At 43.4% G+C, this 22,320-nt stretch overlaps 2 protein-coding genes and 1 long non-coding RNA gene across 8 annotated transcripts in view; 2 read left to right on the top strand and 1 right to left on the bottom strand.

Moving 5' to 3' along the window:
* Window positions 1-9,359, bottom strand: part of LOC110977743 (QRFP-like peptide receptor) — a 47,746-nt gene extending 38,387 nt beyond the window's left edge. For 2 of the 5 annotated variants that reach the window (XR_015427309.1, XM_022232150.2), the window contains exon 1: window positions 8,793-9,359. The gene's annotated coding sequence lies outside the window, so the exon portion shown is untranslated. Of the gene's footprint in view, window positions 1-5,854; window positions 5,972-6,821; window positions 7,361-8,792 lie in introns of those variants that run through there. The other 3 variants (XM_087143807.1, XM_022232149.2, XM_022232151.2) reach the window with 3 other exon arrangements.
* Window positions 1-22,320, top strand: part of LOC147797114 (uncharacterized) — a 69,005-nt gene that overhangs the window by 25,031 nt on the left and 21,654 nt on the right. The window contains exon 3 of the long non-coding RNA XR_015427311.1: window positions 18,661-18,773. This is a non-coding gene — a long non-coding RNA (uncharacterized LOC147797114). The remainder of the gene's footprint in view (window positions 1-18,660; window positions 18,774-22,320) is intronic.
* Window positions 6,079-22,320, top strand: part of LOC110977742 (allatostatin-A receptor-like) — a 103,865-nt gene continuing 87,623 nt past the window's right edge. For both annotated transcript variants that reach the window (XM_087143805.1, XM_087143802.1), the window contains exon 1: window positions 6,079-6,207. The gene's annotated coding sequence lies outside the window, so the exon portion shown is untranslated. The remainder of the gene's footprint in view (window positions 6,208-22,320) is intronic.

The raw sequence follows: 22,320 nt of genomic DNA, 5'->3' as shown, positions 1-22,320 counted from the left end.
ACTGAGACTGTATACAACCTTCTTCGTTTCGCATTCACAGTACAACTTTCGTTGACGTCATCAACTGCATTAAAAAACAGCAGGTTACAACACGTTTGTCATTTTTCGATGCATTTTTATGGAAATTATCTCAGTGGCTAGGGGATTGAAGTGCAGACTGACAACTCAGGCGAAAACAGTTCTTAAAATACACTCAGCAGATATTTTGGCCATTCTTAACGAAAAACATCAAAATTGTTAATCAACAATGATCCTTTTATATTGCCTGTGGCGCGTCCAAAAACAAAGCACACTAAATCTACTTTGCCAAAACCGAAATTCTAATCTAACACCGTTGGCGTGTGTGTAGGCATACAAACAGTGTTAATTGTACACCAAGCTATCACCACAATATTTTTCAATTCCTTGGACCATCATTACCGTCTCATCATGCATGTCCATGTTTGTATAACATCCAAAGCATAACCACCTGTTGGCCTCCATTCGTAAAATAATTGTCTGCGCAGTGGTTATAACTACGGTTGTCTTCAAGGTCGCCATCTTTGTACCCATCACCACCCAAACCTTTCTCAAGCAACAACGACAACCCCATTATGAAATCGTGAGTCTGGAATTTATAAGTATGATGGCTACCAAACTCTGATGACTGAATCCAATCTATGGTCGAAAACCTCCGTCAGCAGAAGTCATTGTCCCGCAAGTGAAGGTAAATTTGACTCGCGTTTATCCACGAGATCTCATGGCAAACAAGCCGGCTGCCTCGTATCAAGCGAACGGTACACCGATAACAGCAGCTTGATAAACATCTGTCCGTCCCTGTCGTCCATACGATCGATTCGCGAAGTTGACAAGCCAAACACAGTAATATTCTTATGCAGTGACGTAGTCGAGCACGCTGTCCGAGTCAAGCCGAGCCGAGCAAAGCCGAGTCCACGAAGGCTTCAGTCCTAACGAAGCCCAGTCCATTCTTGTCCGAAGTCCAGCAGAACGAATGGATGTTTTGGGGGAATACAATACATGCATGCATGTAGTTGCTTATACCTTCATGAGCAAAACTTAATTTTGCTTGTAGCTGAAAGGTGACAAGAGAAAAGAACTGTATTCTATCGCCACCATACCGGGACAGGAAGATACGTTCTAACCACGCACGGAAGTCCGACTTTGCCAGTCGTCGAAGGGAATCAACAGTTTTCTGTGAATGAACAAACTCAATCGAAAATCCCCATACAAACGCACACTTTCTTTTAAAGAAAGGTATAGGTTTTGCACCTTTCCAAGTAGTTAACGCTTCGAAATGCTTTCTACTGTCCGACGTTTTCGCAGAGGGCAAAACGGTTTCATATTTTCGAATACCGAATAAAGATAATGAAGATACCTCCTCGTGCACAAGGAACTGTAATGTGTTAAATAATGGCTGTTAGCGCATATCGATCGTCCCGTCCCAAACTCTATTAACACAGCAGATGCGAGAAACTCAGTGGTGAAGCATGCCAGCGTTTCAAAGTGAAACACTCTCACAACGTATCAGGGAAAACTAGGGCATCCAAATACAGCGTGTCGAGAATATTGATTGTCACTGACCTTTGTCTTGACGGGTATGCCACACGGAAAGACGAAATATATAACTTAGGCTAACCCTTCGTGTATTTTTACGGCATCACATTTTCGTAATTTGCCTTAATTTGGGGCATATTTTGGGCCTCTTAGGTGACTTGAATACCAGTTTTTATGTGCGTTACCCGGCTTGAGCCGAAGCACACTCTCATCGGGTAGAAAACTGCCATGTTAGAGTTCATTTTTTTAGCAGCACTGCAACCGTGGCAAATGCATTTCATAGACGTTCGTGAACCAACCACCAAAGGAGCCTCTGTTGGCAGAGAAACTGCGCCCCCTGTTGGTCCTGCTCGGTGCTCATTATTCTTGTTGTGCGCAGTGGCAATGAGAAGGTTGCGGTAAAATCGTAAAAGTCATTTCCATAGTGGACAATTCCCTTCCTTCCAACGTTACAGAGGTGCAAGTTTGTGGGCAATAGCAGCTAGAGACGCTCATAACGCTTGATGGCAGCAGTACTTTTGCGGTGCCTACGACTGCACTAGTGAACATAAGGTCGGCGGTGCGGATCTGGGTGGTGGTGGGGTCGTTCCCACCCCCCCCCACGGAAAAAGGTGGGAAAATGTGTAAAATAGATCAAAAAAAAACTAAATTAAGTGCACCAATACCATCGTAAACAATATCTGTCATGTAATGTATCATCGTCTTTTTCCCTTGTCCGCAAAATATGAGACATTAAAACATCTCCGGCCGGAACTACCCCCCGCCCGGAAATCTCCCTACATCTGCCCCTGGGCCGTAACCTCGTGATTTTTTTTCACAAGCCATCGGATAACATGGAAACGAACTATGCAGTCTTTGCGTGTGCATGTACTTCAGTGAAATAAAAACGGCCCTTGGATAAATTTGTATAACTCTTGCTAATTGTTTCAAATGATTCTTTTTAAATTTTTACAACTTGTCATGTCTAAATTTTTTATGGTGTAAAGATGTCATTAGGATTCTATATGTAACTGTATTTTCTTTGCCAACGGAAGACGAATCTCCATTTCAAGGACTAATAAAGAATCAATCAATCAAATTTCACATCTCCTCGACGCAAAAATTACAGCTTTAAAAAGCTGTAATTAAAATTTAATGGTCCGACAATCAAGAGGAAATATGTCAGGCTTTTCCTGTTTTTAACTGTCAGTAGAGACAACTTGCCAAAAACACCCCAATTGACAGTATAAATTCAAACAACGTCTGAATACGTCAGGAAACAATACAAATTTACTGTAGACAAGACTCCTAGCCTGCAATCGTCCGTCCATTGATCTGTAGTCGTCAATCAATTTATCTGTCTGCTAGTCATTTGTCTCGTTAGTTTTCAAGGTTTTGTTTTCAAAACAGGTTGATCAAAAGAGATCTGCAAAACTGTTTAAGTGAACTCTAAATTCTCTTTTACTCAGTGCTGGCCTATTCAACCTGCAGACGTTGTCATGGAAATCTACACTCAGTCGCGCACAGCAATCAGGCGATTCATATGATTACAATTTTAGTACACAAAATTTTACAAATAGTCAGGGCACGGGAAGCTTGAAAACTGCTTGGCGTCACATGCAAGACTTAAGCACTATAATTCCAGATCCTCTAAAGTTAATTTGCCTTCAGATGTTATACTATTATTACTCGAGTTCAAAATTTGTGCCCAAAAGACAAAAACATAAAATTAATTAAGAGGGTGATAAAAATCGCCGCCACTGTTATGTTTCTGTTGTTGGAACTTGGTCATCACATCCTGCCAATTTATACAGATGAAAAACCTAGATAGGCCCCTACCTATCGGGAACTGCACTGACTTCATATTTGAAAGAGCAATTTCAAAGTTTGTTATTGAGTCCATGTAATAACAAAAATCTGAGCTACACCCGGCCCCAGGCAGGAAGGGGTGAAATTGTCTTCTCGGAATTGAAAACAAAACAAGAGTTCGCTTTTTTTTTCTTGTTTTGGACAAATCTCCGTTTGATACGAAGTAATGGACGCGTTGACGTAGCCAGAGCGCTGTTTTGAGACAAACGAACCAACCATTCATAACTGAAAGGTTGGTTGAAGCAACGCAACAAACTGCAAACTGGGTGGTTTTTAAATCGGATCCTTCAGTTGCATAATGTAGTGGGGCTAGTTGATCAACGCCCCGCCGCCTGGTTAAAACCTTGTGACATCTGTAAATCCAATAAGGGCCGCGCCGGCCGACATATGCCACTTGTGATCGCCGTCATTTGCTGCATAGGACTCCCCCCCCCAGGCTCCATGTTTGGCAACAAACCGATCATGAGACTCGCCGACATCCAAAGACACACCAATATACCCTCCTTCCTTTCCCGGATGTACAGGTTTATACGGTATACCGAGACCTGTGGAATCAGTAGGTAATGGAAAGTCAGGCAAAGAGCTTATCTCATCACCGCCAGCATGAGTTATGTTTTGAAATTTCCTCTTCTGTTAGACGCAAGATATAGAGTACCGGGGTGTCGCTTGCGGTGATACGGAGATGGTGGGTATACTCTGGCCTGGACTTCTGACACTCTCATGGTTGCGTGAGATGGATCCATTCATCATGCACCACAACTATTCCAGCAGATCTCCGATAAGTAGTGGAGAGCTTAAACTGCATTTTGATATAAATTGAGGTCCATCCAAGCTAAACAAATGTATAAACTCTCAAGCCAGTCTGACAAAGAATCTTGCTGTAAGGTTCATTTAGCATTTCACACCAACCTTTCTTGAGCTCGAATGACTTTTTCCTGTAACGTGCCGCCAGCCAAAGCTGCACAGAAGAAAACACCTTTGTAAAGGCAGCTTGAGTTAAAGTTTTTACGAGTGGCGATACCTCAAATTCGTGATCATTTAACGTCAAAACGTGTAAAAACAATCAAACAATTAACTCACGCAGATGGCATCGGGAGATATACATGATAAACAGCTTAGCGCGGCCAAATGTAAGCCGTAAAGGCAAACAACACTGACCCGGCTCAGGTAGCTTTTAAACGACCCGGAGAAATGGTGTCAAATGATGCTGCCAGTGACCCGAAATTCTGGGTCACAGGTGGACATCTGTGATCATAAATTTTTTCTGGGTTACCTCAACTAAGCACGAATTGACCCATCACCGGCCAATCTCATGGGTCAAAACTGTCCCCAGCAAAGGAGCTTACAACTACTGAACAAACTAGATTTTCTGTGCTTTACATAATAAGTGTTGTCCGACTGAGAAGAATGAATCAAAGGAGATGCCCCCTCCTTTCCCTGGCAGAGTTTCATCATGCATCTCGGCTATAATTGTTCAAAACAATATTTCTTTGCGTTACCATGGGCATGTGTAAGGCTTGTGTCCTGTAATGGCCATCGTATTGCTCAAATCCACTTTACCGTAGCCCGGCGCCGCCCCGCAATATTCCAACAAAACAAGCCTTCCGGGAGCGCATGCCATTTTTCAGTCAATGATAAAAACCTCTGCGGTGTCGCTTTTCTAGCGCGTCAAAATATCAACCGACTGTGCTCACGAGCAAAGCCGCCCAAACAGTGATCAACTTTTATCCGAATTCACAAACACCTGTGGTGACAGCAACATCTAAACTTTTTTTCACCGCGCATTATGAGGCAACGGATAAAAATCGGTTCTTGTCTTGGCCGATGCGTTAATTAAACCCTTTCAGGTTTCCTTTTTCCTCTTTGGTCGAACTAGTCGCCAAATTGCCATTCATTCTCTAGCGGTTCTGTATCAGGTGACATGTTTGTCTTGGTCGCTGTCAAAACAATTCTATAATTGGACGGGGCAGTTTTCGATGCAGGCAAAATAACATCCCCCTCAACTGGCAAGAACTCAATCATATAAAGCAGTCGCCCACGTCGTCAGAAGCTGCGTGTGAATGTTTGAGCGAAAGGTTCTGGCAATACATGTGCATGGAAAATGGGACCCCGCTTGTCAAAAGACTGAGGAATTCTAAATTCTGGCATCACTGCGAGACACATGCCTGAAATGCTTGATCTTGACCGTGTGGTAAACATACCGAGAACTTGTCGAAACAAACCTTGATCGTGTGGGGGAATAACAGATAAACCACGGGTCTGGATTTGAATTCTGGCCACGTGACTCGATGACTCTACACGAATCGCAAAGGTTCGCTGTACTTTCGGTAAAACAGCCAACATGACTGCGTGACTAACCGACAAACAGGTAACACCATACAGCTCCAATGTGCATAATTGATTGGTCAATAGTGCAACGGTGATACAAATATAAGTAAACGATGAGGCTTACTTGCTTACCACTTCCAGGGAGACTCGTGACCCAAACGCACCGGCACACTACAACCATGACCGCCCCAAACCGACGCGACGGATGCTTCAATGACTTCCCCCAACTCGAAGGTAAAAAAAAAACCTGACTATACACGAACATTGATTCCCCGAAATTCGATGCGCTCTATTGAATTAGCCAGTGTACTTTGGCACTGATACTTGAGAGTAGGGAAGGACGCACGCTGCAATATGGTGGCCCCAGTGCTCCCACCTCAATGTGATTATCTCATGTTTCGCATAAACCCTGTCGGTGATGCCGGACGTAGACCTCACTGAACACTAGATCTGTCAGCGTCTCCATATTGATTTAAGGTAGGATATCCGTAAAAAATAATTCATTCATAACTTAAGGCCCAAAGAAGACTTGAATCACTAGCGGTTTCAAGTTATAGTGTGGTGTGGTTATATCGTCTCTAGGTGGCGCTAGCACTAATACACAACTTCCGCTAGACTTAGTCCAAGCCATAGAGAGCTGTCATGTAAACACCGTATACAAAAGGAATGAAAACAGTTCTAAAAATGAAGCATCAGAACAATTCTGCACGGGGTGTGGGTCGTTTTCGTCGTGCAACAATCGTAGTCTTTCTGTTTGTCTTGTTCACATCAACCGGCAATACGTGAAGAGAGATATCAATGCTTGAACAATTAGAAAGACATCACGACCTGAAACGATCGAGTATTCGACTTCATACAAGGTAACATTCGCACTTTCTCACAATCTTAATTGCCAGTCCAGGCTAGTAAAAGTACTTTCTCTTGAGTTATTCACCCACAGTCATCCGGATAACACCGTTCCTATGCCTGCTTTAGTGCAAACATGCACTAAGCGAAGATCGGTATAAAAAAAACATAATGCGAGCTTCCAATCGCGGAAGAAGCGCGCTCAGATCGCTGGTTATTTTGAGAGTAAAGAACAAAGCGCTGACCTTGAAGCAAGTGAATTCCGGGATCCTGCTGGCTTGCTCTATTTTCCTTCCTGTATGCTGTAACTTGTTCTGAGATGACAGAGTGTTGCACTTCTGGTGGTCAAGATCATCTTGTCGACAGTGCACTCCATTAGTGCCCAAATCCACTGCAGTTTCCGTTATGATACTTTATCGGCTTTCTTTTCGTTTGTGTACTCTCAGCTTTCAAGATCGTGCAGACAGCCCGATTTTCGTGAATTTTCCCTCAATCCATGTTTCATGCAGCTATCAAATGTCGTGAAGTAATCCTGGTGCTATGCACGGCATGCGATCCCCAGACATGCATGAGTTTGATGCTCAGATATGACGTTGGAACCCTGTTTTATATGAGGTCCTTCCCCCGTTGTTTGAAAGGGAGGCTGCACGGGAAAGTTTCGTCATCTTGAAGGAATTCTAATGCAATCTACATAGTAGTGGCGGGCAGGAGTCTCTTGTGCAAGAGTAGCCTCGCTTTTATTTGCGCCATTGACGGCAATTCGTGCAAAGAGCTAGTGAAGGTAAACTCTTTCTCTTCAGAATATTAATTTCGCCGGCCAAAACAGAATTTTATCAGAGACTGACTTTATTTCCAAACTAAATAATCGACAACATTCTGTTGACCCCGCGCCCTTGTTCCCAGGGCGGGCAAAAATACTACCTTAGATCCGCCAGAAAAAAACTCTTGACTTATTTTCCAGCTCCCTTGAAGCCCGTGCGCGCTCGGATGTCGCGCGTCAAGTGCTGCAGCGGGCATTTCGGCAGCATGAGGAGCCCCTCCGGTCGGGTGTTTTTCTTTCCCTTACCACCGACGGAATGTTTGTTTGCACAGCTTAGAACATGATTGAATGGGTGCATGCCGCACTATGGACTGCAGGGTTTGCCTACAGGGCAAGTTGCCTAATGGAATCAGTTACGCTGTCCGAATGTTGATATTGATACAGGATTTGAGAGAAAAACACAGAGATGTTATCACGAAGAATCCCATTTCTTTGCGTTGTATACTTTTTTCGCTTTCCAAGAAGTACTATTCAAGACACAAGGACTCCGGACTCTTTCAAGTTTAAAACCGTAACATCTGGCACACCACTCAGTGGCGTGTATTGCGATTCGTATAAAAACCAGTGGCAGCAGGTTATCGATTTTTGCAGTTGGGTATGATGTAAACAAATGCTAACAGCGACTGTTAGAAATCCAACATTTTAAACGTTCCATGACGTCCCACCGACCCCCCCCCCGCCAAAAAAAAATTCCCTGCCGTTGTCACATACATCTTTACTTGTAGCCTGTTTCGAGATTCGGAGTTACCAACCGTATACCCTGCACGCTTCGGTACGCTTGTGAGAACACTTCCGAGATCAATGAGTATTGATTTGTGTTCATTTTATCGCCCGTCGTGTTTTCGCCAATCTTCAATCTCCAAGCAATTAAACAGCTCATCACTGTCGAATCTGACTCCTTTATCGCCCCAGGCTAAAAAAGCTATCATACACGCTGTCAGTGTCTAATTTAGTATTCACGCCGTCGGTACATGATTTGCGATGCTCCCTCTTTGTTTCATAACAAAGACCGGTGATTCTGCGGTCAAGTTACAGGAAACAGGAAATCTCCAAAATCAATCTCAGTTGAGGAAACGCCATTCCTTAATAGATTAGGTATTGACTTTTATGCGCTATTAAGCCATAACCTGAAAGGTTTTCATCATTTCTTGAAAATATTACATGGCAAACACATCCTTTTGTTCGTCAAGAAATCCTCAAACTAACATTGCAAAGCTGACCCCAGCACAACCTTCGAGAAAAGGGTAAAATTAAAATCCCAGGAAATTGACTCTGACTGAACGGCTGGGCTTTATTGAATTGCTGACCCAGAGATAATAGTTGAAATCACTTTGGAAATCTTCCAAATGCGCGTTTGTCACCTTTGGTGCGACTATCCCTCAAGCCCTATTCTTACCTGCTTCGTGGCCCGACTGCCTATCCACTGTCCTCGGCTCTCAATCCCTCCATTTAATTGGAAATTGCCTTCAGTGGGCGAAGAGGTTTAAACCGTCAGTGTCACTCCCAGGGGAATAGAAAGCGCTGGGATTTGGCTCCTTGTGTCGTAAACTGGCTAAAAAATCCGGTTGGACTGAAAAATGCCTTAAAACGCCGTGGAGTTGAACAGTTAATCACGCGTCAATCTCAGGAGGTGGAAGTGAAGATCTCTCGTTTCTCCCTAATAGTCCGTTCGAACGCCTCGTTCGAAACAGTTAGTTATGCTCTCGGTTGTTTGGCACTGCTTCTCTCTTGACTGAGAGACGAGGTCGCGTGTCTCGGTTGGTATAATGACACCACCACTACCAGCGCTGCTCAGGGAGTCGGCACCCCGTCCCATCACTCATCTTTCTCTCCTGTCCCCCTATAACGTAATCAACGCAATGCCTCGTCGGTTGCTTGGCGTAAACATCGGTGAACCTTTCCTGGCTGCGTGGAGTCAACCTGGTCCGGTCCAGGCGTACACGAGTGTGAGAATACTTGGACATCAATCTATTGGGGAGCTGGTAGACTTGTTATTTACGATCGCATCGTCGTTCCAGAATCCTGAGCATGAGGATGTTTGTCCATTTTTTTCTATGTGCATAATATGCGAGAGACTGTTATTCCATGTCACTTTCACCCCCAGACCAACGTTTGGCCAAGGTCCATTAACTTAATTTGTCTTATTAAAAAAATCGAGATTCATCTTGACTTATTAAACCAAGTCACTTGGGCTTCCCCATTTTTGTCTCTCCATGCACAACTAAAAACGTTTCTGTTCAACAGAAATCTAAGAAATTCCACTACTTATGATAAAATGCACATCAATGTGAAAAGTAGAGAAATCATATCTTTTCCACTCTTGCGCTCTCTGATTTCCTTTGATGCCGAAAACGAGAACTCTTTTAACCTGCACCATCTATCAAAACATAAAAGCAAGAAGAGAAAACAAACATGAAGCTTTAAAGCTCACTATTCAACACAACCCGTGAATTAAATTTCAAACTGCAAACCTTGCAGATTTCCTGAGCAAAGGTCGAGGCGTAATAGTTGCAAAAGCTGGAGCTCAGAACGTGGTACGTCGCGCGTCAATGCCGCTCAAGTTGTGGTATTTCAGATGACACTTACCGGCTCATACTTAATCTTGCAATAAACCCAAACGAACACGTCAGATGGAAGAAATTACACCTGTCTCGATTTCATTCTTTTCCTTTCCTCATTTCTTTCCTTTTTCTTTTTCTTTCTTCGAATCCCGTAAGATTTTTGATGTAATATCAAACGGCTATTTTTATAGGATTTCTTTGCCTTTATAACGCTCAATCAAAACAACTTCGGACGCAAAAGGGTATTTCTTACAAATCACATACTAAAGGAGATAAATACCGACAGAAATTAAAGGTAAAGAAATTAAATTTGGAAATTTTGCCTAAAGACTCGATTCTAATTCATGTGTTTATGTGCCGGGTTCCTGAAGGTTGTGCGTGCCGTCATTTATGGAAAATGCATCAAAGTTCCATCGAAACATCTGCCTAAAAATGATATCCACATTCTTAAAATACTGTGCGTGAAGCTGTCATCTGGATAGCTCTTCCGGATCGCGTCTTCCTTGTCCGAGATGCAACAAATAAAAACGTAGACTCACTACTTCTCGTGTCAAATTTCCTGTTTTAGTTCCTCCAAAATATGCACTAAGTTGCGCAGTAATTCGTCCACTGCTTCTAACATTTTGTGTTCACGAAGGATTCACCCTGCTTATCAGAAAATTGTTTTTCTCTTTTTTCTTTCTGTCTCAGTGACTAACCATGGATTTTTACAGAATGAAAAAAGGACCGAATGTATTACTTTTAACAATTTTGGGGGATACAGGTTTTGCGGTCGGAGAGTCTGTGATTGAATCGTGTCTCCTCAGTTGTTTCTCCCCGTTTCCTTAATAATTAGATTTATTCGTTGGGTCGTTTGAAAAATAAAGGATACTGCATGGTGAATCCTGATACAAAACAGACAAAAAATATCTCTCCCAGGGAGATGCACAATATAACCTGCAAAGAAATTATTCCTGTGGGAATATGTCTGTCCTTATTTTCCATCGTGGACAAGGTCGTTTCCGTTACATGTAGTTTCATTTGTGTCCTAGCATTTACCCTCGATTTCCGTTGTTGGCATGAGTTTGAGTGCATGCTTTAGAAAGCTGGGCAGTGCGAATAGCTTACCCGTTAATGTTGGCCGTTTTAAAGGGGATGTGAAATTACAAGTGGAGATAATTATTGTTTTGTTTGGCGCCCCATACGTGCATGCAAAATAGGAGGTGAAGCAGTCCAGCGTGTTTGCTAAATAACCCATGGAGCGGAGCAATAATTATTGTCTTGTTAAAAAATGACCCATCACCAGAAGTAGGCAGATCTTGAAAATAGCTGTCAAATTATGAACCGAATGTTGAACAGGTTTTTTTTTTCCAGTAGGAAATATAAGTAAAAGACATAAGTTCCAACAGTTTCTCCTACCGCTTCCAGGCTAAGTTCCTGTAGCTTCACGCCCTGCGCTCTGCCATTTCCAGTATCTAGTACTATTTTTACTAATTCATTTCCAATAGTTTTCATACCCCGGGGGCAATTACTTCCATTTTTGTTTACAGTGATCGCCACGTCATTACACCGTGCTGCAATCTGTGTTCTCCTTAATCTGTGCCCAAGACCTGAGCGCGCCGCAACGCTATTCTCATCAAGACCCAACGCGGTTTCCAGTCCCAGATTTTTCCTTCTGATCGCGTCTAATGCACTTGCTTGTAATTAAGTTGGCGCGGGCAAGGCCACCGAGTATTGTGACTGCCCATTGATCTGGCGTTTCCATTACTTGCTCCGGTGATTCACTGCGCCTGCTTGCCACAGTCGCAATTTTGGTTTTGGGTGCCGTCTGCGAAATGGTGGTAAGATTTTTAATTTGCGCAGAGACAACACGGGCTTCTTTCTGTTTATATGCCTAGAGCTAAAGGTACGAAGCGGAATCGGGTTTTGGTGTAGTTTGTTGATGTGAGCGTGTAAAGGACCAAGATATCGATAAGGGGCCACAACACAAGAAACCAAACGAGAGCTGAATTAGACAAAAATAAAAGTTCGAATGAAGAATAATTCACCTGTTCGGTTTTTTGATAAGGACAATTTCATGAGACGAAGCAAAATATGAGAATTGCTATTAACAAGCACGCAATATGTGCTGTAAACCGTGCTTTTAATCAGTGCACAGGGCAGTCAAGCTACCCTGGTATCGGGGGGGGCGCATGCCGTTCTGTTCTAAACTGGGCGTCTGCCGCTTTAGGGGGTGCTTACCTAACACTACATTGTGGGAACGTTTGACAAACATCCTTGGGTGCGTAGCCCGTGGCATGACGTCATGGGGGTAAAAAGAGTCCGACTTTTCGGAATGATTTCGACCTTAAAATTTTCAACAAATGTAAACACTGCGCCAGTATGCAATAAAGTTCAGTCACCAGATAAGAAAAGTGTGTGGAGGGAATTACCAACATTGTACAAGTTGGAAATGTTTCTGGCCAAGAGTAATTAGTGATTAAAGTAAAACCGGTGATCCATCTTCAATAACGCCTTCAAGCATAACATCCAGGGCGCCCTCTACTGAGAGACCTGTTTGTGCCCTGAACGACCCCCCCCCCTTCACAGCCACCACCCCTCCTCTGCTCTCTGTCCTGTTTTGAGCATTCAGAGTCCGTAACAAACAAAAACAAATCGCTGCACATGCACACGCCGGACTCCAGATTTGCAATAAAGGCCTGTCTTCTCCACCGTGTCCCGTGTCATGTTGCCTTCCAAACCCCCGCCGCGGCCGGTGCACACATGCCTCTCCGTCTCCGTCGGCGACGACGTAAGACGAGCGCGACCCCCTTGGGCCGCCCCGGGATCTTTAATAAATGTGTCGCGGTCTGTCCAAACAAGTCGGAGCCGGAGGGGGCAGGCCATGTTACCTGCCACGGCTCGTCCCAAGAGAGCTCTCACGGCCATCATACCTGGGCTGGCCCTTGCATCGATATGACTCCAACATATGATTTCATTAGCATAACAGATTCCTGGTTTTTTTGAGGGGATGGGAAAGTGGATCTGACTTTCACGTGGTTTGTCCTTTTTCGCGAATTAAAGAGGCATTGGTTCTTATGTTGTCTTAATAGCCTAGCCTAAAACGAAGAACCACACATCTTTTAATCATTATGATATTATGAACCCATTGTTATGTTTAACTGCCACAAATATTTCCCCAAATTTCTGTCATTATATTCACTGTCGAAATTGGTTACATCTCACTGATCTCCTGACTATTCATCTAAAATAATATCATTTCTTGGCGCAACAAAATGAGGGTGTAAATCAGCTTCGTTGATGTCTATTTTGCCTGGTATAGCAAGACGATAAAGTAAAAGATCAAATCCGCATCTAAACAATGGTAACATCAAAGTCAAAAACAGCTACAGCTAAACTTTCACCATTTTGACACCAAAAAAGTCGGGGCCACAGAAGTGTAAAATGGATCTCTGAAACACATCCTGGCAAGTCCAGACTTGAACTTAGACTAGGTAGTAATTCAATCAATGACCATTTTATCAACCAATGATCTATCTATCCATCTTGTCTGGTACCTGTGGTACTGGTAACAGATGACATAATAAGTGCATGGTACCAGGCATTTCAAGTGACTCAGTCTACTGCCACCAAGAGTTCTGAAGGTGTCCAATTATTGCCTCTGGATTACGTTGGTTTTTTTTATGTTTGTGTGTGTGTTGGCTAGGTCTCATCTTAAAGAGACACTCAGGATGCTCAGGGGAAACCACCATCATAGCCATCTTTCCAGTCACATGGGTCAACCGTCAGTATAGGAATGACCGTCAGCCGCCGCGCTCGCTTAAATAATTATGCAACCGTGCAGTGCTACCTCAGTCCCGGGACAGCCGATATGGTATAAGCATCGACACAATATCCTGCGATCGATAAAAATCTCATCGTCGACTGCAATGAATTCCATTGGTTGCGATTCATATTTCTTCCCCGGTGAGCGCCGGCCGATTGCAATTGTCTGTACTGGCGCTACTTGTTGGTTCCTACACTGCAGATATTTTCGACCAACGGGCTACCCCCCCACGTGGACTTTTTTGTTTAGCTTCTCCACCGCTGCGCCTTACAGAGCAACACTTCCCACATCATTTGCCCCTCGAGCAGATGGCTGTCACCATTCATCGCTCGTTACCGGTGCTTGACTTCCCCTTTACAGATATTTTCCTTCCTGAATGGTCTATGCAGATGAAAAAAATTCTCGCTCGAAAAGAATTTTCATAGGACGGAAGATGCAGCCCAGGGCACGATACTGTAGCAATCATCGTCAGAATATCGAGTTCTGGCGTCGTCTCTAATTCATTCACATGAAACCACTCTTCCTTCCTCGTCTCCATTTTCACTCTTCCTTTCACCTTGATTTAGTTTTTGTTCACCCATTCATTCATTCTTAATCTTAATTTAATGTCCTTTTGCTACTTTTTCTCAATCCCGTCATGTCCGCATACCCTTCCCTAAACTTTCTCACCAATCGTCTTTTTAAGTTCGCTTCCAAGTCTTGAAGTTAAGTCCAACTTCACAAAGTTAGGTTCGACCATCGCACCTACCCTTTCGACACGGCCCGGCCTGAAGCCACTTCCTGACGTCATCGGCAAAATCTCTGACGATTTTTGACGTCATCCGTGATCGTGCCCATCGAACTTTATAGCGAGCCTGCAGTCTTGGATTCCATGTGCAGGTCACTGGAGGGTGCACACACAGTTACGAGCCCCCTTCACGATAAGAGTCAATTTTTATTATCGAGCTAGCTGTGCGAATCGGTAATGCGTTTTCGGCAAAAAAGTTGAGTGTGCAAGATTCCTTCATCTTTTTACAGATGCAGGAAAGGTTTCCAGTCTATTTTGTCTCGATCCATCTCCCAAGTTGCACCAAGAAGAAGGTCGATGTTGTGTCGCTCTGAAGTACTTAACGCCCCTACCGCACACCCCAACCGATTCTGCTGACAACCTCCACATTCCCCTGTCATAAATCTTCCCTCGCCGTTTCGACGCACAGCCATCATCGTGTAATTTGGCAAACACGATGACGCTTCTGTTTCCATCCTTCCTCCTTCTGACATCAGCCAATGGCAATACAATGACGTCATGCCTCTATCCTTTCGCCTGTCTTAACTCTGTATGACTGACAGTTATGTCTGAATTACTATGGCACACCCACTGCAGTATGTTGGTATATTTAGCACATGAGCCGATCACAACTCCCCCCCCCAAAAAAAGAGATGGTACACGGCGGAAGGGCAGCTAATCCGCGGCCAGCCGCGACCGCTTCCTGCCCGTGGCGTCTCTGGCAAGGAGACCTCGTAATATGAACTACTCCTCCGGGTCACATAAGTCCATCGCGTCAGAATCCGGTCAAGTTTCCGTCTAGTCCCGGCACGGCCCGAAGAGAGAGCCGTCCTCGTTTTCTTCATGCCGGTAAGCATATATTACATTGCACTACACATCTTTGTCCGTCGAAAAAAAAGCACTTCGGCGTTTAAAAGCCTGAGTACACGTCCAAAAGGCTAAACATGGCGGGGGGTTTGGCCACATCATTTCAGCTCAGATGTCCGCAGTTTTTCAGCAAATTGGCTGTCAGATGGGGCTCACAACAGACGACGATGAAATTCCACACTGATCAACCTCAGCGATTGATCCCCCATGATTTATATCCTTCGCCTCTCTCTATCACGGGAAATATTTATCATGTATTTGGTGTTCGGCGCCTCCCATATTCGACACTAGGAAATTGGATCGGCAGCCGAGACGAGAGTTAGATTAAGGGATGACGGGTCCTGGGTGCGTTTGGGGGATCATTGATGAGATCAGAGCCGGGGAAGCCTTTACCCCAAGAAGTGGAAACTTGATGCAGGAATTCGTGCGTCTGTTTCCGCGCTCGGAAAACGTGAGCTTGTAAGAGGCTCAAGGGGATAGGGGCTCAGAGGAAAGGCTGAAAATCTTCCCTCACTTCAAGAAAACTCGGGTTTTTTTAAATTGTTTACTGTACAGAAAACATTTTATACCTCTCTGGCATTACAAAGGCATCACTAGTGAAGGATATTATGCTGAAATCTACCCAGTTTCCACTAACATGCTTGAATTTCGAGAGGAAAAAGGAAGTGTAATGTATGAATTTGGGAGTTTAAATCCAGTGGATTCAGGCGACAGGATTTTTTGGGTTTTTTTTTTTTGGGTGAGCATTTATGTAGGCCTACCCCTTTTCGCTACTGAACAGTCACTTTTTTCCCCGCGTACGACAAACTGTGGTCGGCAAACTATGGCTAGCTGTCAAACACCGGATAATGTAATTACGTACGTCTACTGAATACTTTTCTCAGCACTGACGGGGCACAGGTATAATTTAAGATGAAATCCTTCATCTGCCGAGGGTAACCTTAGTGCAAGGTCTTTTGAGAAAGACACAATTCTTTTTGTCTGTTGAAATTGGCGATTAACAAGGGATCTTGCTATCTATCGAAGTTCAAGTCGGAGTTTGCAAGAACTTTCGATCTTACATTTCTTACCTTTAATCCGATTAACGAAACTTTCCCTTTGAAAAATGGTTTAACCCTAAAAAAAATTGATTGATTGCTTTCTGCATTTGAATTCTTGTTCAGAAAATTCTTAAAGTCCTCGGCGCGAATGAACTGCAACCAAGTTGTAAAGGCTGTACAATCTGCTACTATGACACCAAGACATGGCTAGCAGCGGGGGGGGGGATTGAGATTAGTCCTTTGGGGTAAGGAATGCCCAGTTTCCTCCCTGACAAAACAACATGCAGACAGAACAAAAGAAAGGTTTATACTGCTCTACTGTCGAGGAGGTCACATTCAAAGCGCTCCTAGGAACCTGTAAGGTCCCTTGGTTGAGAAGAAAAAGACATGTCAAAAAGTCAGGACATAATTATGTCAGATCGTAGTGATAGCTTTGCTCATAAGTCAAGTCTGATGCGAGACCATCTTTTGAAAGGTTTGCATATTCTTCGGTTTAACAAATGAACACGTTCCCTCCGACCGTGTCCCACTTTGGACAATGATGTTTTACGCGTTCAAGACAATTGAGAGTCTTTGCATAGCCGGTAGAGCCGTGCTCTATTGAATAACATTCGATATCACAAATGGATTTTTCCCCATTTTTGTCGAGCCAAGAGGAAAGGGGGAACGTGTATTTTCAAACAAATTGGATCTACATTGCAATTCGGCTTTTAAGCGTGTTTTCATTTTGCGCTGTACGCTCGGTAACCGGAACATTAAATTGGATTCCGAAATAAACAGCAGGGCGATTTTTGTACGTCAGCAGACATGCGGTTGATTTCGATTGATTGATAGGTTGGTTTGTAAATTTGTAGTGCAGATCCTGCAGTGACTTCCTTCATTTTCAAAATGGAAAGTACAGCCTAACTTCGGAATCCACGGGGTTCATGTGTTACCGCTTTGTACCGTACTTCAGCAACCAATTTTTTTGGGGGGGGAGGGTTCACTTTATGGAAATTTACACTGTTGGCTAAATTTCAACAGCTCGAGTTTACACATCATAATGCAGCTGCAAGGACGCTGACATAAGAGTGGGAAGGTGTACATATTCTGTATTTCACCTGCACTCGGTTTTAATGTGTTGGCATGGATATAAATTAATTGATCTATGGCGCCTGGGATGGTCCACTGTTATTTGGTAGCGTGAAGAGCTTCGTGTTGCTGTATTTTTTTCTCCGGGAGAAAGCGATTACATTCGCGCGGCGTCGTTTGTTTCGGCTGGCAATGGAAGGTGACGCACAAGTGGAGACGAGATTGAGGAAGTGTGGTTTCGATGACTGATAATGACTGAACTGTCATTTGGATTCGTCGACTGGAATGAATTTAACGTCATCTCGCTCTGCAGTCTATAGACAGAGATTGCTCCATTGAAAGTGATGATTCAGTCACTGCGGCTGTTCTTATTTATTGCCCAGTTTATTACGCCAAGAATATAATGGACGATTAGGCAATTGTACCTTTGACGCTGACCGTAGCTTTTCTCCCTTTTACTGCAAATCATTGATCTCCGATGTGCCCGGCAGACTTGTCAACCGGGGTGTGAAGAGATCATTTTTTTCTGTTGTGTTTTAGTTGTGTTAGAATTTCAGATTTGAAATGCCGTACGAGTCGCGTGGGCTTAGTATGTTGGAGATTTAGGGCACTTTCTTTGATCAGACAATGACATTAGATGTTGCATGGGTGAGAGTATGGCGCCAGGCTTAGGCTTTAATATCTCGTTGGAGATCAGTTGCAGATCTTTCAAGGAAACATTTTTCATCAGTGAAAACAGCTTTCTGCACGCACATGGCCAGGAGGCCGTGTGGGGGGAGTTCTGTGTACGTTTAGGAGAGACTAACGAGCACGTTTCAGACATTTGGATTGGTACTTACATGGTGAGGCAAATCTTATTCATTTATATCATGAGGCTGAGTGTGATCTGCTTGTAGAGCCTCGCCTTCGTCTGAGTATATGATAATTCTGTGTAGGGAATTAAGGAATACTAAAACCAACTGATTCTTCGATGTTTGGGTTTTCTTTTCGCTTGAAAGCTCCAATAATGAGTTTCCATGGCAACCTTTCACAAAGAAAAGGGAAACAAACTCCAAGGGTTATTCCTTTCTATGATCGATTTCTTCTTGTGCACCAAGACGACAAAATATATACATCTTAGAATTGGATTTGCTTTTATTGGATTTTGCTCGTAGACCTAGCGTACAAGTCAACGTCTGGGTACCAAACACAAAGCTTGTCTAGGCACAGACTCCCAGGCTGTCCTTCAACCAGCTGTATGGTCTACATGTTCTGTGGAACAGCCCAGGTAAGACTTCGAATTACTCCAACTGTCACAAACAGTCCTGATATCATTTTCATACAATGTAAATTACAAGTCAGCTGTTGCTCCCATAAGGGCAGTTGTTAAATTTTGTTATGTTTAACAAGTTTTGATATACCTTCGTTCCGGTATCGTTTTACCTTTTTGTTACATTTCACGCCTTTAAGGTATACACTGATGTCATGTCCACAGTTTGACACCACTTTTGTATGCAATTCTCAGGACATGTCCCTATATTGTAGGACGTAAAGCCTGGCCCTAAAATCTCAAGGTTTTCTGAGTGCATGGGGCATTTGGAAGGGCGGCAGTGTTAGATATAACAGTTCGATCGTCCTTGGAATTCACGGAAGAACATATGAAGTCTCTGCACCGATTTCAGTCAGATGTTGAGATTGAAATCAGCAGAGATTTCAAGGAGGGCAGACAGTCCTTGGCTCCTTGGAGGATCCAGAGGGGCCAACGGGTGCTACGGCCCTAGTAGGGGCAAATTTGGGTGTGTGTTTTTTAAAATAAAATGTGGGCGTATCAAGCGTCTCGGCATTTAACCTTGCCCTTTGGAAATGTCATAAAAAGTCCCATAGAGAAATTTCCCCAAAAAGAGAAGAGAAGAAAATGATGTTTAGTCGTTAAGTGTTGTAATGACTGCAGGAGCAGGTTGCAACTAACGCAATTCAACCTTCAAATTGGTATGACCGCGTCCCTTCCATTATTAACGGCAGGAGGACGACATTCATCCCCCCTGCTCGATCGTAGGCGTCTGTCAGCTGTAATGTAATTATAATACTTTGCTCTAAATGTGAGTGAGACGCTCTATGTGTGACTGAAATTTCTGTCGACTTTCGGCGTGCAGGTATAAAGAATCGCTTTGGCAGGGCCATGCGCGAACCTAAGGAGGCGTGAAATCTAATTAGGTGATATCGTAACCTCGCGAGAGGGGAGCTAGCTACAGACACATTTCAAAACTCTGTGCTGTGTAGCCAAATTTATCTCGGGGATTGAAAATTTGTGTCAACCGTGCTAGGCACAGGTTAACTTCAACAAAGTCATAAAGTCATGAATGTAGGTAGGCTCTATTTTTATGCTGGTTGGGGGCTGACGAGACATTCATCGTCAAAACTGACTTTTGAGAGCCATTTTTTTTTAGTTTTATTGGTTCATTTCGAAAAGAAAGACATATAAATTATATTATTAAACTGTGTAGTATGGCAATGAAAGGATCCAATGGCCAATCACACGACGCGATGACGCACTATGTACATTTGCGCCAATACTGCGATATTAGATATCGTAGGTTTGAATACGATTTCACAGTATCATTTTTAAATACAATCACACGACAGGGCAATGTATTGCTTATTTCAACCCCTCATGACCTAAACTGCTTAATCAATATATTTAGATGTAAAAATGCAGAAGTCACAAACAAAAAGATAAAGGGATTTGTTGAAAAACACGCAAACAGTACAGTTTAATACGTCAGCCCTCTTATTGGTTTCAGGGCTTCCCTCGAAAATTGTCGGCTTTTGGAAAATTAATTCAATAAGCCTTTTGCCAGTTAAATTTGAATAACGTCTGGTACACTGAGTTATCTGATTGCACATAAACATAACAATTTCAGTTGCAAAGATAGACACTATACCTCTTGATTTGGGGCAAGCTTTTGCATAGTGACCACCACCTCTGGAATGGACTTATTCACAGATATATAAGCCCATAAACGGGCAGCTCCTGTTCAAAACAACGACGGGGCACCATAGCCGAGATGGCACCCGACTAAATCCAAATGCGCGTGGGCAAATTCACCCCTCGGCATAGAGCACAGTTGAACAATTCCAGTCATAAGATTCTATGAAGTCATTTTTCGATTGTGAAAAAAAATCCCCTATTTACTTTATCTGGCCCATGGGGATTCAAAACAACTTTGAAAAGAAAAGATAGCATACAGTATCAAAGAGGGAACGTAGATTAGCACAAGTAAATAAATATATGTACGTATATGTATCTGCAATCTACTTGCTGCATCCATCGGTTCACCGCCCACTGCTTGCCCACACTTATAAAAATCACAGTTATATGCACACGACTGTGGTCTATATGTTTATACGTCTGTAGACTGATTCCTTTGTGCCCTTCTTATCCACTGAAAACAGTGCATTGGTGCAGGGCATCTCTTATGTAACCAAGGAAAAGCTTGCCCCAACCACGAGGTATTAATTAAGGCAACAGTGGCTTTGGTGTGGAGAATTCAAATCGTTACTTCACGTTAATTTAAAGAACTCATCACTGTTCTAGATTTCATTCAAATTTACTTCTCAAAAGGATTATTCAAGTCGTGCTGAGAACAGGCCTTGTCATTCCTGCACAGAAATGGAAAGGTTGGACTTCACTGGGATAACTTGTGACTCTAGGTGGCGCTGTTTACAATAGAACCATTGATTCCGATTATAATGCAGATCAAGTATGGATAGGACCATGTTTCTATGCATCACCGTTGGAGCAATTGGCGTGCCGAAACAATGCGCATTATAATCACCAGACCGCGTCATTTGGGCTTTTTTCTTTCTTTTTCGGTCTCTCTTTTTCTTTCCTGAAACGTACAAATACCATCAATAAAGTACAGACTAGCTTCTGAAACATTTAACTCAATGGGCCTCTAAAAAGCAAGGTCGTTCGGGAACAAAGCACGCGCGCGAGTCCACGTAGGGACGCACTAATAGGGTAGACCTCGCACGCGTGTCCGAATGACCTCAGACGCACTTCATTTGGGGTATGCGCTGTCGGCATACCGAACCGGCCTCATTTTAAGAGATATCGGCTTGGCAACACTGGACGGCCGTAGACGCGAACAAATCAGATAATCCCTTCAACTTCGCCAGCAGTCACAATACGGGCGATTCACAACAGTGCACCTCAGAGAGTTTGAAACGCGTTCACCAATCACAGTGCGCGAAATCTGTCGACACAATGCGGGTTTGGAAAGAGTCGACAGATTTCACGCACTGTCATTGGCCAACGCGTTGCGAACTCTTGGAGGTGCACTATTGTGAATCGACCGTATTGATCTCTAGCGCAGTGTGAATGTTCAAAAACGATGCACATTAAACTAACCTACCGGAGCAGTGTCGGAATGTTACTGACCGTTCGACTGTACTGACCGTGTCGCTGGACTGTCAAATGATACAATTCACATCTTTGCCTGATGCAAGTAAACCTACTCTAATTTAATCTGTACTTACACCAAATTATTTTGACGGAAGCATTGAAATAACTAAATTTCTATTCCATGACAAACCACTTCAAGAAACTTTGAATACTGACACAAACTTATTTTCTAAATTAAGAAAAATGAATAAACTGTATCCTAACCGCCTCTTTGGAGAACTCGGTCTCGAATCACCCCCTCTTATACTGCGGGGGCAGTATCCATCATTCATTCTTAACAGACATCTTTATTATCTTCTGCTTCAGCATTTTTTCCCATTATTTTTCGCTGTACTGTGCAAATCTCATTCCTTGGGGGGGACATCCAGGA

This window comes from Acanthaster planci, linkage group LG12 (assembly GCF_054643075.1).
Source record: "Acanthaster planci isolate LZ-2023a linkage group LG12, COTS_SCS, whole genome shotgun sequence".
NCBI lineage: Eukaryota > Metazoa > Echinodermata > Asteroidea > Valvatida > Acanthasteridae > Acanthaster > Acanthaster planci.
The sequence above is the reverse complement of the archived record's forward strand: the minus strand, read 5'-3'. Positions and strand labels throughout refer to the sequence as shown.